This window comes from Sodiomyces alcalophilus (genome assembly GCF_042370955.1).
Source record: "Sodiomyces alcalophilus JCM 7366 unplaced genomic scaffold ACRALscaffold_6, whole genome shotgun sequence".
NCBI classification, from domain to species: domain Eukaryota; kingdom Fungi; phylum Ascomycota; class Sordariomycetes; order Glomerellales; family Plectosphaerellaceae; genus Sodiomyces; species Sodiomyces alcalophilus.
The window spans coordinates 3,128,447-3,145,501 of NW_027263537.1; the positions used below are offsets into that span (position 1 = coordinate 3,128,447).

Genomic DNA, 17,055 nt, shown 5'->3' on the forward strand with positions numbered 1-17,055 from the left:
GTATTATAACTAGCTTTATTATAATAATTATAGTGTTTTCCCCTAGTCTTTTTCTAAGGTTTCCAGGACTTTTTATATCGTTTATTTAAGAGTACAGTAGTATCCGAGCATTCTACCTTTTAGGAGGCGTTAATTAATTCGCCTATAAGCCTATTAAGAGAATATTCTTAAATATTATTTATTTACTTTATTTATTTTATTTATTTTTTATTATCTCTTACTCTACTATCCTTATCCTACCTTAAGTAGCTAGGAGTCAGAATTCTAACTATATAATCCTTCTCTTATGCCTATAGGGGGGAAGGCCATAGTATAAGACTTAGGGAACTAGTATAAGACTTAGATAAAAACCCCTATACTCTCCTCCTTTAAGATTACTGCCCCTTATATAGGTACCACGGGGGCCCCGTTACTAACTCGCTACTAGTACAAAACTTATAGCTTCTATACTAGGAAGCCTATAACATAACCCATAGCGGCTTTAAAGCCGACTACGTGTTCGAATTAACGGCGCGCGCGTAGTTATCTCGGTTAGTTTTATACGCCTTCCTATATACCCTAGGGCTAACCCTTATAGGCCTACTTTAGGCGATTTATATATACGCTTCCTAGGGTTTAAAGCTCCTAAGCTTCCCTTACTCTTTACATAGCTATAGGTAGAGCTAACGCAGGCTATATGCCTACGTAGAACGCTTACGTAATAGCGTAAGAGGCTGCTTCCGTATAGTGGAAAAAACGCCGTGTATTTTACTCACGCGCTTAGAGACAGCGCGATATCGTCTTCTTATTTTCCATGGTAGGGCGACTAACTCCCCTATAGCACCTATTAATGATTAGCGAAGCCGGGCGGAAGGTGGGTCTAACGGGCCCCCTGCTTAACCCTTATCGTATATAGTAAGGCAGATCCCCTAGAATAGGATCCGAGTAGCATAAAAAAGGAAAAGGGGTTCCTCTTTTACGTGCGCCTCTAGCCGGATTCGAACCGACCCGGTCACCTTAACTGTGTGCTAGGTATACCACTACTATACTATAGAGGCCCTTTTAGATTTTAGAAGGGGGGAAAACCTTTTTAGATAAAAACCCCTTCCCCCTTATAATAATAAAGTTTATTTTATATACGCGGCCGCTGCGAATATACTATACGGCCGCTATATTAATACTATTCGTATTATAAAGCTACTAATATATAAGCTCTATACTCCTTTATTCTAGTCCCTGTTATCCTCTTATTTAATAGTTACTAAGATAGACCCTTAGTAATTAATTCTCTCCTAAGCTAGTAACCCTATCTTTAGGATATAATATATCCTAGGTCTATATTTAAGCTTTTTATATTATCTATAAACGGCTTTGTATATAATCGTATAGTTCGTAGCTCCTATATTTCGTATAGGTCGCGCCGGAATATTTTACACGCTCCGGAGCGCGGTACCGTCTTTATATACGTAATAGGCGACTAATCCGTTACGGTCCTATTAACGGTAAGGCCTGCCTGCCCTAGCTTAGTGATATAGGGCGTGTCGGCTATAGCGCCAGAGCTGCCGGCGCCTGTTATTGACTAGCTATAAGCCGGGCGGAGTAGGGCTATCAGGCCCCCCCTGTTTAACCCTTATCGTGTATGCTAAGGCAGATAAGGGCCACCCGCGAACAGGGCCGGGTAACGCAAAAAGAAAAACTTTTTGCGCGCGCCCCTAGCCGGATTCGAACCGACCTAACCGCCTCGTGGTTATATACCAGGGCACTACTAGTGCGCTATAGGGGCCTTAAATATTATAATATAAGGTTGAAGTTATTTAGCTAGTAATAGAATTATATCTATTATTAAGGCTATTTAAGATCTAAGTAAAAATAAGCTTATCTAATACTTTTATATTACGAGTTTATAGCTTAATTATTTCTTATACCTTATATAAAAAGATTTCTAACTTAGAGAAGCCTGATACTATGAGGTTATATAGTGAGCGTAAGACCTTGTAAGTATCCTGGAAGCCTTTAGCTTTATATAATTCTTTAAGCCTTTCCTATATTTCGTGTAGAGAGTTAAGGTTATAAACGTAGGTTAAAGGTCTAGCTAATAAGGTAGATAGAATATCTTTTATAGCTTTTAAAGACTCTTTTCTTTGTTTATTAGAAGGGTTAGCCGGAAGTGGGGCTATAACCTCTTCTAAAACCTTTCCTTTCCGAAAGAAATAAGCTTTAATATTAAGAGTCTATGTTTTATAACCTTCGCGACCTCGAAGCTTAGAGATAGAAATCTCTTTAATATCTTCGTTATTTCCTATTTTTAAATAAATAACAACACAACATAAAGTCGACTTTTTATATTACGAATAATAGAGGAATTAGAAACTGAAAACGGTATTTAAAATAGTTGATCTTTATAGATAATATCTGTTATATAAGACTTTTACTTAACTGTAGCTAAGTATATATACTAGTTAATTATAAGGTATTATATATATGACGGCATAGTGTCATAGTAGTAAAGATATAGCTGTTTAATATGTTTAATTCCTGCTCTTATTAATATTTATTTTTATCATTTTTAGATTTTCTTTATAAGAGGTAATCGAATGGATTCGTAAATTAATAATTTTAATAGCCTCTGTCGGTCGGAAGAGGCAATTAAACCGATAGAACGGATTATAGAACCCATAGAACGGAACCGTGTAACCTTTATTAGTCGGAAAAGGTAATTAAACTAATAAAACGGATTATGGAACCAATAGAACGGAACTGTGTAACCTCTATTAGTCGGAAGAGGTAATTAAACCGATAAAATAGGACCGTGGATTAATAAAATAGAACCGCGACTAATAAAAAAGAGCCGTATATTAATAAAATAGAATCGCGACCGATAGAAAAGAGCCGTGGAGAAACGATTCACGATTCCTAGAAGGACGATCCAGGAGAATAGAAACCGGGACCTAAGTTACTTTAAGGTGAAAATGAATCTCAATTTTCGTCGGTAAGATCGATAATAACTTTGGATTCGTTAATTACTTCGTTTATCGATATAGGAAACGTATATAAAGGTGGCGTAGAAGGATAGCGAAGTTACTAATTCCTTTTATTTTATTTAATATTTTCCTTTACTTCCGTTACTTCGATAAAGGGATCTTAGCAGTCTGCGTAAGGACGAAGACTTTCGTTTAGAATATAATAAGGAGCTAAGAAGCAGGTTTCTTCTTTATAAATAACTTTTCATTACCTCTTTTCGAGATAAGTTAATAAATAGCCGTCGTGAGGCAGAAAGGCGTGAATTTCCTTATAAAGAAAAGGAGGGGAATCCGAGACTATTAGTCGAAGGAGTACATTTTAGTTCAGCAAATACTAAATACTCCTAACAAGCTCGGTTAGCGAAGTTCTTATATTAAGAGCGTAACGTTTAAGAACTAGTAGGAAGCAAGCTTCTTCTTCGTTGTTTTTAAGATAGATTTAGAGCTTTAAGTAGTGAATAAAGGGATTTATAAAACCTAGCGCCTACGTAGATTCTTGCTTACCAGGCCTATACCCTATAAGCATTTAAATAAAATCCATAAGCTTAACTAGAAGTCGTAGATTAAAGAAGGAGATACTAAAAGGTGCTTAAGTAATAGAAGGCTAAGGGAATTTAATAAAGTAATATTCTATAATACTAATAGTAGAATACAGTAATAGTGCTAAAGGAGAGTAAGAAAAGGAGTAAAAGAAGAAGGAGATAAAGCAGATATATATAGATAAACAGTATATTAAGAGACTAGTCTTAAAGTAGTAATAATAAGCTTTGCTTATTATATAGTAGACTAGGTTATTTTGATAAATTGGGCTACGAGTGGTAGGCTATACACGCGGAAGAGAGGAATATGAAGCAAATAGCTGTTGAATTCGTAGATCCGTAGGATGACTGCTTGTTTCACTTAATATGTAAAGAACTGACTTCTGGGATTTCTTCCTGGATCCGGGGCTGGCAAAAGACCCTGAAAGATTAGGTGGCGACTGTTACGTCAACAGCCTACGCGACGGTTATCACGCCACGTTATTTGCTTAAGTAATAACCAAGATATCGTATTTACGATACCTAGTATATTTATATAATTATTACTTATTATAAGTATAATATCAATATCCCCCCGTAAGCTAACTCTTATATAATAAGTGCAGCTTAGTCAGATTATAGTTATAGTTATATTATAGCGCAGTAATCCTAGTCTATCTAAGACTAGAATACATAGAGGAAAGATTTGAAAAAACCTCTTCTTTTTAATTCAAGGGAAAATTTAAAAACCCTTATTATTATTATAGTATATTATCTAAAGGAAAATTCAGAAAAACCTTTGATATCTAGGAAAGCCCGGAGGTAAAAAACCTAGTTATTCCCCTTATAAAGAACTAAGCATACTAAGTATTAAAACCTAGTATTTTAATTCTTTAATATTATTATAAGGCGGCAAATTATACTTAGGCAACGTATTATCCTTATAACCTAGGTTTATATAACCGCAAAGAGTATTATAAGTCTTTTTTGCTAAACCTTTAGTTATTATATCAGCTATACTAAATTTCGTATTTATATATACGATTTTTATTTTATTATTTTATAGCTATTACCTGTAGTAGTGATACTGCCTGTCGATATGCTTTACCCGTTTATAAAATTCAGGGGTTTCGGCGAGCTTATTTGCACTCTTACTATCTATTAAGATAGTAGGAATCTCGAGAGTATTATTATTATTATTATTATTATTATTATTATTATTATTATTTTTATTATTATTATTATTGCCTCTTATATTAGAATCTAGACCTAGATTCTATAGTATATCTTTATATAGATTATAAAGATAGATTCCTTTTTTAGAAGCTTCTATAAGAGCCATATATTCGGCCTCTATTATTAATAAAGTAACGACTTTTTGTTTAGTTAAGGTCTAACTAACGGGGTTATTTACTCCCACGTAGTAACTATATCCTGAAGTCGAGGTTCTATCCTCGATTATATCTGAAAAGCTGGTATCAGAATAACCGTAAATACCAAGGTCTTCTTTATTATAGTTATATAAAAGACCGATATTAGGATATGTATTTATATAAGCCTAGATTCGATTTAACGCAGTAAAGTGATCTTACAAGGGATTACGTATATAGCGAGAACACTGGTTAACTGCGTAAGCTATATCTAGTCTTGAATATAAGGCTAGATATAATAAAGCCCCGATTTCCTGTTGGTATTTATTTATATTATTAGTTAATGCTTATTCAGGATTTGGTACTAGAACCTTCTTGTGTATACAAGGGGTGTGAACCCTTTTTAGACTTCGTTTATTATACCTTTTAAGTATTTTATTAGTATAAGGCAACTGACTTATAGAAAGAGTCTTATTATCTTTATTTATATTTATTATATGGCCTAGAAAGGTATTTATTTCACCTAAGTGTTTAAGTGTAATATCTTTAGATATCTCCTTAAAGAAATAGTCTAAAGTATCCTTAGAAGGGCTTAGAGCCACTATATTGTGAACGTGGTATAAAAGAATAGCTCGTTCTTCTATTCTTGTAATTTTATTATATTTATAAAAGGTAAAAAGTCCTTTATTATATTCAGAGACTCGGCAACCTAGTTTAGATAATATCTTAAATAGGTAATTATACCAGAGTCTAGGACTTTGTTTTAACCCGTATAAAGCTTTATTAAGCTTGCAGAGTATTATATAATTATTATTTTTATTTTTATTATTTTCTGAGCTATCTTCTCTCTCGAAGCCTGTAGGTTGTATAGCGTATATCAGGGTATCTATATCAGCATGAACGAACGCATTTTTAACGTCGAACTGCCTGAATTTCTAGCCGCGTGATACGCCTACTATTAAAGCTAGTTTATAGCTTTCTGGCCGGCAGGTAGTTAAAAAGGTTTCTAGATAATCAAGACCTAGAACCTGATTAAACCCCTGAATAACCCACTAAGCCTTATATTAAATAACTTTGCTAGAGCTATTATATTTAATTCTGAAGACCTAACGACCTCCTAGTACGTGGTAGTCTTCTTTTATTTTATTATAATTATTAGGCGTATTTCTTATATTTATTAAGTCCTAGGTCTTTCTCTTTTCGAGTTCTGATATTTCTGCTACTATCGCGTCTATCTATTTATCTTTATCTAGGCAGTTTATAGCCTGTTTCTAGGTAGCTGGTTCCTTGATCGAATTTATAGTTAAAAGAAATGGGGAATTTTCTTAACACTGTAGGTTTCTAAGTATGGTATCTTTTATAAGGTATAGTGCACTATTATTAGTGGATATTAAATCCTTATAGTCCGGTTTTAAAGGCTTTAAAGGTATTTAGACTTCTAGCCTGGTACTTTGGCTACTGTTATTATTATTAGCCGGGCTATGGTTAATATTATTATTATTATTATTATTATTAATAGCTAGAACTTTATAGCCCGCTGCCCGGAGACTCTTTTGTCTATTATTATTCTCTTCTTCAGGTTAAATAGACTTAATAGAACGTTTCGAAACGCGCGAAGGAATATTTTGTGAAAATTAACCGGTACTTTCACTAAAAGTGATTCCTTTATTATGCTTAACGGCTTAATAAGGCCCGCGGTTGGAAACCTGGTTATAAGCCTGAGTATTAATATAAGGAGGGAGGTTATTATTATATTTGTTTTTAGGCGTATAGTTATTATTATAATTATCTAAAGAAGAGTGAAGAAACTGATTCTCTAAGATATAAACGTCTCGAAACCAACTAGTCTTTCTAGTTACTGGGTTATAAACTTTATAGTTATAGTTATTAAAACCTATTAAAGCACCTCGAAGTGCCCTTATATCTAGTTTCTTTATATTCGGGTCGTTATTTTTATAATAAATAATAGAACCCCAAACCCGTATATTATTATTATTAGGTTTCTGACCTTATGAAAGCTCAAAGGGACTCTTATATTGAAGAGCTGAACTAGGTGATCTGTTATATATATAAACAGCTGAAAGCACAGCTTTACCCTAGAGGTATCGAGGCAGCCCTGAGTGGAAAAGAAGAGCTCGAACCTTTTCTATTATAGTTCTTATAACTCGTTTAATAGAGCCTTAAGCGTTATAAGTATACGGTGGCTTTATATTATGCTTCACACCTGTAAAGAGGCGTTAAAAAGAGGCGTTATTGAATTCTTTTCTACCGTTTATATCTACTTCTTTAATAAAGAAGTGATATTTATTATTATTATTATTCTTACTTTCTACCTAAGCTTTCCACTCTTTTATAGCTATAACTGCCGTCGTTTCAGACTTGTCTAAGAGCAGTTATGCCCATAGAAACCGGGTGGAACGGTTTAGTATAAACAAAATCCAACGCTTCTTATTATAAGAAAGAGGTTCGATCGGTCCGTAAAGATCTATATAAACCTTTTCTAAATAGGAAAAGTCTTTGTATTTATTAACTGAATCTTTATTCGTAAGTATAATAGACTTGCTTTTCTTATAGGCGTTATAGCTCTGTATTTTAGTTAACTCTTTATTAGTTATATTATAATCTTTTTAAAGAGTATTAGTATAAAGACTTTTTAAGGTAATAGGGTTAATATAACCTATCCTGTTATGCTATAGCGTTATCTTTTTAGTTATAGAGGCAGTCCTTCGACGGTTATTACGGTCTCTTTGTTTATAAAGCTCTTCTTAAGGTTAAAGAGGTTAAGGTTTCTTTGTTATATTATTTCTTTGTTAAGGTTCAACCAACCCCTTTCTTTATTTATTTAATTTCTTTAAAGCCTGTTCTTTAAACCTCTAAAACCTCTTTATTCTAGTTAAGTCTTAAGACTGTTCTTTAGGTAAAATACCTCTTTATAATAGTTTCTTTTTGTTTTTTCTAGTATTTATTATATTTATTTTCTAAGACTTAACCCCCCCGTATAATAGTGCCCGTGCTGCAGCCTAGTATAGCCCGTTATAAAGCAGAGCCGTTATATAAAGAAAGAGGGGCTCTTTATTATTAAATAATAAGAGCTTCTTGTTTCTAGTAAGACCGCGAGTTTTACTATTAAGACGAGAGAGACTAATAATATTCGTGCCTATTTCCGGTATATAAAGACACTCTTTCAAAAGCAGAAGCTTTCTAGTATCCCGGAATTTTATCACGTGGTCTCCTTCACCTTATATCTTTATTTCTTTTGCCTGACCCTAACGAACAGTTCTTTCTTTTATATTATAAGTAGAAAAGAGTCTTTTATTAGTTATTATATACGCCGTAGCCCCGCTATTAACATAGAAATTTAGATTAAGCTTAATACTGTTTTCTGCTTGTATTTCATAAATCTTTTTTACTAACCAATTAATATTAAGGTTAGTATTATTATTATTATTTTTGTTATTAACCTTTAAACTGCCTTATGGCTTCTTGACAGAGACGTCTTGGGGAAACCTTTTTGTCTCTTATAGAGCCATTTTTAAGCAGCAGAACGATATTCTTTGTTATTTATTTAGGTCAGAATTAACCAAGTTATTTAACGATTTGTTTTTATTATTTTCTTTATTACTTTTTCTTTATTGCGTTGTCGACAAAGGACAGAAACAAAGAATTCTAAGCCAAATGTCTGATTCTAATTAGCCTAGCTTCGAAAAGTGGGTCCAAAAGTGGGTCTAAACGGTAAAGCTATTTATAGATCTCGCGGCAGAAAAGCGATGCTCGTATAAAGCGAATAACAGGATTTCCACGGGCGGACTTTTTGCTAAAAGCTTATATACTATATTACGATATCCTGTTATTATAGGCAGCGCGGTAGGTTAAGTGGCTTAATTAATATAGCTGTTATTCGTGGAGCTATAATAACTATAAAAGTAGCTGCGTTTAATCCACGTATTCGTTATCCTTTTTCCTTTTTTTTAAAAAGTCCCTTTATAAACAAAGGAACAGTATATCCGATGGTGATAAAGAGTCTTATTCCGATCGTGTAGTTCTTCCAGAACAGGAATCAAGAGCTAGCCTCTTAGCACGACTCTTGGCGACCGTATTAGGAAGAATAAAGAGCTTTGAACCGTGGTATTGGAACGAACGGTTCGATTCGATTAGCTGTCTTCGGGAGATAAAGGGATTTCGTACGGTCGGAGACAAAGATCTACGACCGGGGGAGGATAAAGGGATAGCCTAAAAAGGTAGGTGGTTTAAAAAGGCAGGGAGTCTTTTTAGTATTTCGAGTAGAATAAAAGGGTAGAAAAGAGTAGATTTCCTTCTTTACTAACCCGGGCTTATAACCTTTTAATAAATTAGGCTACGAGTAGTAGGCTATACGCGCGGAAAAGAGGAATATTAAGCAAATAGCTATTAAATTCGTAGATCCGTAGGATTACTGCTTATTTCACTTAATATATAAAGAACTGACTTCTGGGATTTCTTCCTGGGTCCGGGGCTAGCAAAAGACCCTAAAAGATTGGGTGGCGACTATTACGTTAACAGCCTACGCGACGGTTATCACGCCACGTTATTTGCTTAAGTAATAACCAAGATATCGTATTTACGATACCTAGTATATTTATATAATTATTACTTATTATAAGTATAATATCAACAGGTTATTATATAGTAGAGTCTTTATTATATAATATATTATATAATAGACTCTTTATTATACAATATATTACGTAGTAGACTCTTTATTACGTAATAGACTTTTTTTTTGTCTCTGCTTATATCTTATATCTCTGTATTACTAATTACCTATATTAATAATTAGATATTAAGATAGGTAAATTAGTATAAAGATATATATCTTTTTACTACTGGTTCCGCTGCCTATAACTATAAAGTAGTTATTAATAGCAGATATTAACAAGCTATACTAATCCGGGTCCTAAAAAAAGAGATATATATCCCCCCCCTTAATCTATATCTTATTTACCTTATAGCTAAGAGAGCCCTGGATTATTAGTATACCGGAGCTAAGGGACTTATCCTAGCTAGCCCCTAAACTATAATAAAAGTATTTATAGTATTAAGGCGTTATTAGTTTACTTAGTAAGCACTTATTTAGCACACCTAATCCTTTACCGCCTAAAACTAAATAAAGAACTAAAACCCGGATACTACTATAGAGGGGCAGACCCGTGTTCCGGGTCAGGACGTTAGATATCACGTGACCACGTACGCGGTCCCAGAGATCTAGTCTTGTATGCGGCTATTATTCGGAATAGACCTACTATATCTAGCTAGCTTTTCGTCCGAGTTTTTCACCATGGTCACCTATCACCCATCACAATCACAATTTACATTATCCTTCCTTTTTCGGATATCTGGACGATCCAGAAGAGCCGACCGTAGGCCCGCCTGCCTATCTAGCTATTCGTTCCCCTGATCGGACCACTGCCGACCCTTTTAGAGGCCCGGCGACCGTCTCCTCGGGACCCTTAGCTCTAGATACGGACCCGTGACGAGCCTGACTCTTCCTTTCGGCTAGCCTATTGGTTGGTTGTTTGTTTGGCCCTACGCGGAGCCGTTCTGCATAGTGACGGCTTCGCCTTTCTTCACTACCCTCTGCGAGCAGTAAAAGAAAAGGTAAAAAGAGAATAGGACTATAAAGAACCCGATTTACGCTATAGCATTACCGGACTAAGCACCCTAAAAAAGACCTATAGAGATATAGAGGCCTCCTAAAGTCGTAAAGCTCTGTCCTTACTTAGATCCGCTCTAAGAAGATAGGCCTTAGGGCCTTCCTTTTTAAAATAAGAGTCCCGGGCTTCGCTACCCCCCGGTACCCCTATAGAGATAGAGGTACGGAGATAGCTAAATATATTATCCTATAATACTAAAATATTACCCCGGAGTTATAGAAGAACCTTTATAAGACCGTAAAGAGGCCGATCTTAATCAGGGGAGACCTTTTTAATGCTCTAGACTATTTAGAAAAAGCTAAAGTAATCGCGAAATAATTTCTATACCTTAGCCGCCTAAACGACTTCCGCCTCGCCTTAGACATTATAAGGAATTATATACTAAATGCCCTCTAACGGGACCGCCCTGGTATAGAAACTACGGAATAGAGACGGTACATAACCCAGACTTTCGTATTTTATTATAGGGCCTTATAAGCCGGAGACCCGGCAGTACCGATAGGTTATAACTATAATAGTATTACCCCGCCTCTTCGGCCTTAGTCTTATTATCCACCCTTTTATTATCGCTTCTAAAAGTATTATCGTTATTAGTATTATACTTATATCCTTATCTTATTATATTAGCTTTATTATACCGCTAAGAGACAATAGGGATATATATAGTCACCTTTAATAGAATAGTAATTATTCCCTTTGGCCGGTTTAACCGGTATTCTAGACTAGCTAGAGTTGCGTTACCGCGGTGGTGGCTAGCGGGACGAGTATACTTAATAGCATACTTAAAGGATACTACCGCCGCTATAAGACGACCTCGGGCCTACTCTAAATTAGCATGGTATAGCTTCGGCACCCTTAAGGCTATAACTTATAACCACCCCGTTATTAGCCTTACTAATAGCCTTTGTAAACTTTGAGTGGTATTTCAGGATATACTATTACTATGTTAGGGTTATAGCCGGAACCTGCTTTAGTTATTAGAACCCCGCTACTTCCGCCTCGGCACCACTAAGACACCACTATAAGACCAATTTATATCTTTATAGGTTTAACAATTATTAGTATACTAATAGTATATCGCCCCCTTTCCAGTAGTGTTAGCGTAAGCCTTTATATCTTCGGGCCTTTTGCCCCTAAGGCGTTTAGTATATCTAAGATAATTATTTAGAGTTAAGAATAGCTACTCGATACTATTATTTCGATACTCTAAGGATACCCCTAGAAACACCTATAGTAATATACGTAAGGCGCTAGCTTCGTAGTAACACGAATTCTGCTTCTTCTTAGGCTAGTTCTTCTTAGGGGGTGTCTTAGAAGCAGTTAGAACCGAACCCGGACCTAATATATACCCCCCGCGGTACCCCCTGTATTTATATTAACGGATTAAGGCTATTAGTTATTTGTAATTATTATTTAATTAACTATAACCTATTCTATTAGCCCGCTCTAAAGCTACCGATTTCCTGCTTACGCTACCACTTATAAATAAACCGAGATAAAAAGCCCCTAGCTAGATTTATAGCTATTAAACACATATTATTCGTAATTATAGTATAGAGACGGGAATAGAGGCGGGAATAAAGGGGCGGCTCGAGGAAAAGCCTATAAAAACGCGAAAAGAGACATATAAAAGGAAAAAATAAGAAGAAAGGCGGAGGCCCCTAAAAGTTTTAATTAACCTAGCTATAGCTATAAAAGGCTACTAAAGTCGCTAGGTATATATAATAAAGGCAGGAGCCCTGCTAAAACCTCCGCCTAAAGGAAGGCGTAAATAAAGCCGGCTACCCCGATACAGGGAGGATTCCGGGAACGCGGAACCGCTGCGGACCTCTTTCGGCCCCCTGTATAGGGTGCCGCCCCCTAGGCTAACCCGAAACCCCCGAGCCTGCTACCTTCCTATTAGCCACTAGACTCGAGGTATAATCCAGATACATATCGACACACTACCGGAGCCGTCGTGACCCCGAAACGGCACCTACTCTAATAAGGAGAGTATAAGGCTTTTTCTACCCGAAGGGGTTTTTCCTCCCTTTAACCAGCTAAGAAGGACCGTATAGCCTGAACAGGGCTCCTAGAATAGTTAGGATAGCGGAGTAAGAGAATAATAATAATAATAATAAGGTTAACCCTACGCCTTCGTTATTTCTTACTTAAAGGGTTATAATATAAAGTTTCGTTTTATCTAGGCTCTATGGCCCCTAATAGTCTATATCCATAGCTTTTCTTATTCCGGTAAGGGAGCGCGCCCTCCGTCTTTATATTTATACTATACCCGGAATGTATCTTATAATTAATCTATTCCTTATTCCACTTATCGTATCTTTTTTCTTAACGTTTTTATATTTTTCTGCTTACCTTTACCTTATTAGCGGTAAGGACCCAACTCCCGATCCGTGGCTCTTTTTTTATCTTTAGTAGGGAGGATCCGTCCCTGTTTTTCAGTTATTAGTTTCTATTAAGGCTATTAGGGGGGCAGGCTTCCTAGGCTATTATCGTAATATTAATTCCAATCTTAATACTTTATTTTAATCTTAGCCCCTTAGCCGTAGACTACCCTCTTTATTTCCGTAATTAACATATAGTTTATTTAAGTAGGCCGGAACTCCCCTTAAGTATTTTCGGTTACCCTGATTAGAAGATTAGGACCTCGTAGGCACTGAATAGATCCGCCTCCGAGTATTAATTAAAGAAAGGCGAAGCCGTTATTATATAGAACGGCGTGGGTAGAATAAACTTGGGTAAATCTTTAACAACAGGTATACTTAAGACTACAGTATACATATAACTAAAATAATATATATAATAAGGAGACCTTTAAAAGAGATTCCTGGAGGTATGCGCTGCTTTAATCAGGGTAACGTAGCTTAAACAAAGTGAATATAATAAATATAGTAAAACTTAGAGTTAAAAGAATAATAATTATATACGATAATAAGCATCTTTTATATCCGGGTAGCGTCGCTATATATAAATAACATATAAGATAAATAAGAAAGATACACGCGTCTTATAATATCATGTGATATTCTAACGGTATAGCACTGGGTCTTAGATTCACCCCTCTATAATATAATTAAGAAATAAGGATAGTAAAAGACCGACTTTATTAACCGTTTAATAGTTAGGACCCTATATAAATAGAAGCTCCGAGTAAGAGACTTTATCATCATATACGATACGAAGCTAGCTATGAATATAAGCCGCGATAAGAAACTAGACTACTATTAGAATAGCTTATTTTATATTATATTATATAATTAGGGTAATAATACCTTTAGGCTATCGATTCTACTAGGGGAAGAGCTCTAGGGCGTTATTTTCGTTATTAACCGTCTTAAGAAGTTTATTTAGGATAAAGACGAATACAAGGAGCTAGAAGACTAGATAATATTAGAAAGGGACTACGCTAAAGAGTTGATAATAGTGTACCCTGCCCACGGTATTCTTATTAATATAGAGCTGGTTAAAGCGCCCCTCCTCCTAGGTAAATGCCCTAATAAAGATACTAGGATTAACGATAATAAGCGTGAAGATAACCTAGGTTTACCTGATTAAACTATTAACGCACTCCTATAACGGTTAGCGAGACTTCGGGATAAATTAGGCGAGTATTATAAGAGGTTACAAGCAGAGCTCTAAAAAGCGATAGAGTCGGAAAGAGTTAAAGTTTATATCCCTAGAGATCCCGACTTTAACCTAAGTGACTATAAGGACTATATACGGACCCTATACTTTATTCCTTACTATTACTTCTTACCCGGTTAGCCTAATCGTGGTAATACTATACTTAATAGGAGTTTTATATATAGTGTTAGAGCCGAGGATATATAAGGCACTGCTGTCTACTAATTATTAAGAACTAACTATAACCCCCTAAATATACATACTGTTAGTACTATACCCAGAAAATAAACATATCTATATACGGTATAGTACGATATGCGAAACCTCCTGTAAGTCAGAGACTTCCTAAGTCCCCTAGAGTCCTCCCGAGTCCCCCAAAGGACTTCCTAAGTCCTCTAGGGTCCTCCCGAGTCCCCCAGGGACTTCCTGAGTCCTCCAGGGTCCTCCCGAGTCCCCCCGGACCCCAGGTAGACCCACGGACCTCCAAGTAGGCCCACGGACCTTCAGGTAGACCCAGAGACCTTTAGGTGGACCCACGGACCTTCAGGACCTTCGGAGTAACCCAGGGACTTCCAGGACCTTCGGAGAAACCCATAGACCCTTACCTATACTTCGAGGGTCTAGATACCAAATCAGTAGCTTAAATACGCCGCAGGAAAGAGTTATATATACTAGGCTGCCCGCCTCCCTCTTCCTTTCCTTTTTCTCTCTCTCTCCGTATCTTACTTCTATAGTCTTCACAGTCTTCTATAATTCAAACTGCCTCTTTTCCTCTAGATCTTCCTCTTCCGTTCTATCTCTTCGTGACCGTTATAAAGGTTATAAGCCTGGGAAAGCAAAGGAATTTCTAGATCCCCTCTTCCTTCCACCCTTAAAGCCCTTTTCAGGCCACCTCTAAAGCCCTTTTTAGGCCACCTGCAAAGCCCTCTTTAGGCCGCCGTTAACCAGTTCCACTTCTAAAGCCCTCTTTAGGCTAAACCCCTTTTTCCCTTTCCCCTTTTTTCTTTATTCCGAAAAAACGGAAAAATATCATAACGGGACCCCGTTCCGAATAGTTAAGTCTTAGTATCTATACCCCCTGTATACTAGCTATACCGCCCCACCACACCCCTATAAAGGCTATGATATTACGTGGCTTATAAACCCTGGTCTCTAAAAAAAGCTAATCTCTTCTTAGTAATATATAAGAAACGGGTCTACTTTTTTAATATCCGTGAACTGTACTACTGTATAGCCCTACCTTACCCCGCTTTAGACCCACTTTTCACCCCTATATCTAACCCCTTAGGTACTTATAACCAGAAATCGGGTAATTCCACTTCTCCCCTTCTAATACTAGCAAAAAGACCACCGTTTTAAAGCTAGGAAGATAACCAGTAAGGAGTTTATCCCTACGGTTAAGAAACTGCAAGGCAGTACTAATTTTCCTTACTAGAGAATATCTATCCACGCGTATTTTGCGTATAAAGGGAAATTCCTGAACGGTATAACTAAACCTCTATAGAATCCCTCCTAGAAGCAGAAGGAAGACTCTCTTAAGGCTGCTAGTAAAATACTCTCCACCCTTTCTAATGGACCTCTCGCCTGGGTTTAAGGGCTAGATACGGCCCACGAAGTCTAGGAAAAGCTAAAAAGTCTATATAAAAGGAAAGACTTCTAGGCTGATTTTAATACCCTAGGGACCTTCTTTAATAATTCCCCCTTAGACTATAAAACCCTTGAATCCTTCCTATATAAGATTTAAGAAAATCTGATAGCTCTAGAAGGAAAGGACATTTCCTTTCCTAATAAGGTAGTTTATACGTGGATTCTTAACGCCCTAGGTAAAAGATACGACTCTATCACTAACCAGATCACCTAGTCCCTCCGTCACGATATACAGAGTTATACGCTAGATAAAATCGTTACTAAATTAATAAACGCCTCCCGGAAAATAGAGCGTTCCCTAGCAAATAACACTCTCCTCGTTAAAGGGTCTAAAAAACCCCGGAAAAAGACTAAGGGGCTATTCTATAAGAACTACAAGAAACCCGGCCACGTCTCCTCTAACTGCTATTTCCTCTACCCAGATAAGGCTCCTAAGGGCTGGGTTATAAAAGAAAATACCGGAAAAAAGCAGCAGAATCGGGTCTCTAAGAGCACTAAGTCCCCCTCCTCCTCCTCTTCTAGGGGCAGATCCAGGTCCCTAAATCCTTAGCATAAGAAAAGGGAGGACGCTATTATGGCTCTCTTAAAGAACAAACTATTTTAGACGCTTATAAATAATAAGGATTCTGTGAATATAATCCTTAAAAAGTAACCTAAAGAACCCGAAGAAAAAGAAGATACATCGATTATGTTCGAAGACGTCCTCCCGAACCCGGAAGCCAAGGATATAATAGACGTTAAAGAAGTAAATATAATAACCTAAAATCCCTAGAATACTCTGAATACTAACCTAAATATAGGTGGGATAGTTAAAAGGATTTTTAGGATTTAGGTAGAGAATAGGTTTAGTTTAGACTTAAATTTCTATATAGATAGCGGAGCTACCTCCTATATAATAACAAATAAATCTCTTTTCTCCATATATAAAACCACTACTAGGCTTACTAGTTAGGGAAAAGCAAATATAATAAAGATAATAGGCGTAGGAAACTATATTATAAAGTTTAAAGATACTAGAAAAACACTATTTCTAAAAGAGTGCCTTTATATTTCTGAACTAGGAACTAATATAATAAGTCTCCTAAACCTCGATAGCAAAGTCAGAGGTTTATTTAGTAATAAACAGCTTATTCTTTTTAAAAACGAACTAGTAAAAGAGTCCCTTTATATATATATAAGAGCTAGACTCTTTAGAGGACTCTATTAG

General features: G+C 36.2%; 1 pseudogene across 1 annotated transcript; it reads right to left on the reverse strand.

Moving 5' to 3' along the window:
* Positions 1 to 962: 962 nt before the first annotated feature.
* Positions 963 to 1,037, reverse strand: ACRALDRAFT_t219 (annotated as a pseudogene). Its single transcript has one exon. The product of its transcript is annotated as a tRNA-OTHER (tRNA).
* Between the last annotated feature and the right edge of the window lie 16,018 nt (positions 1,038 to 17,055).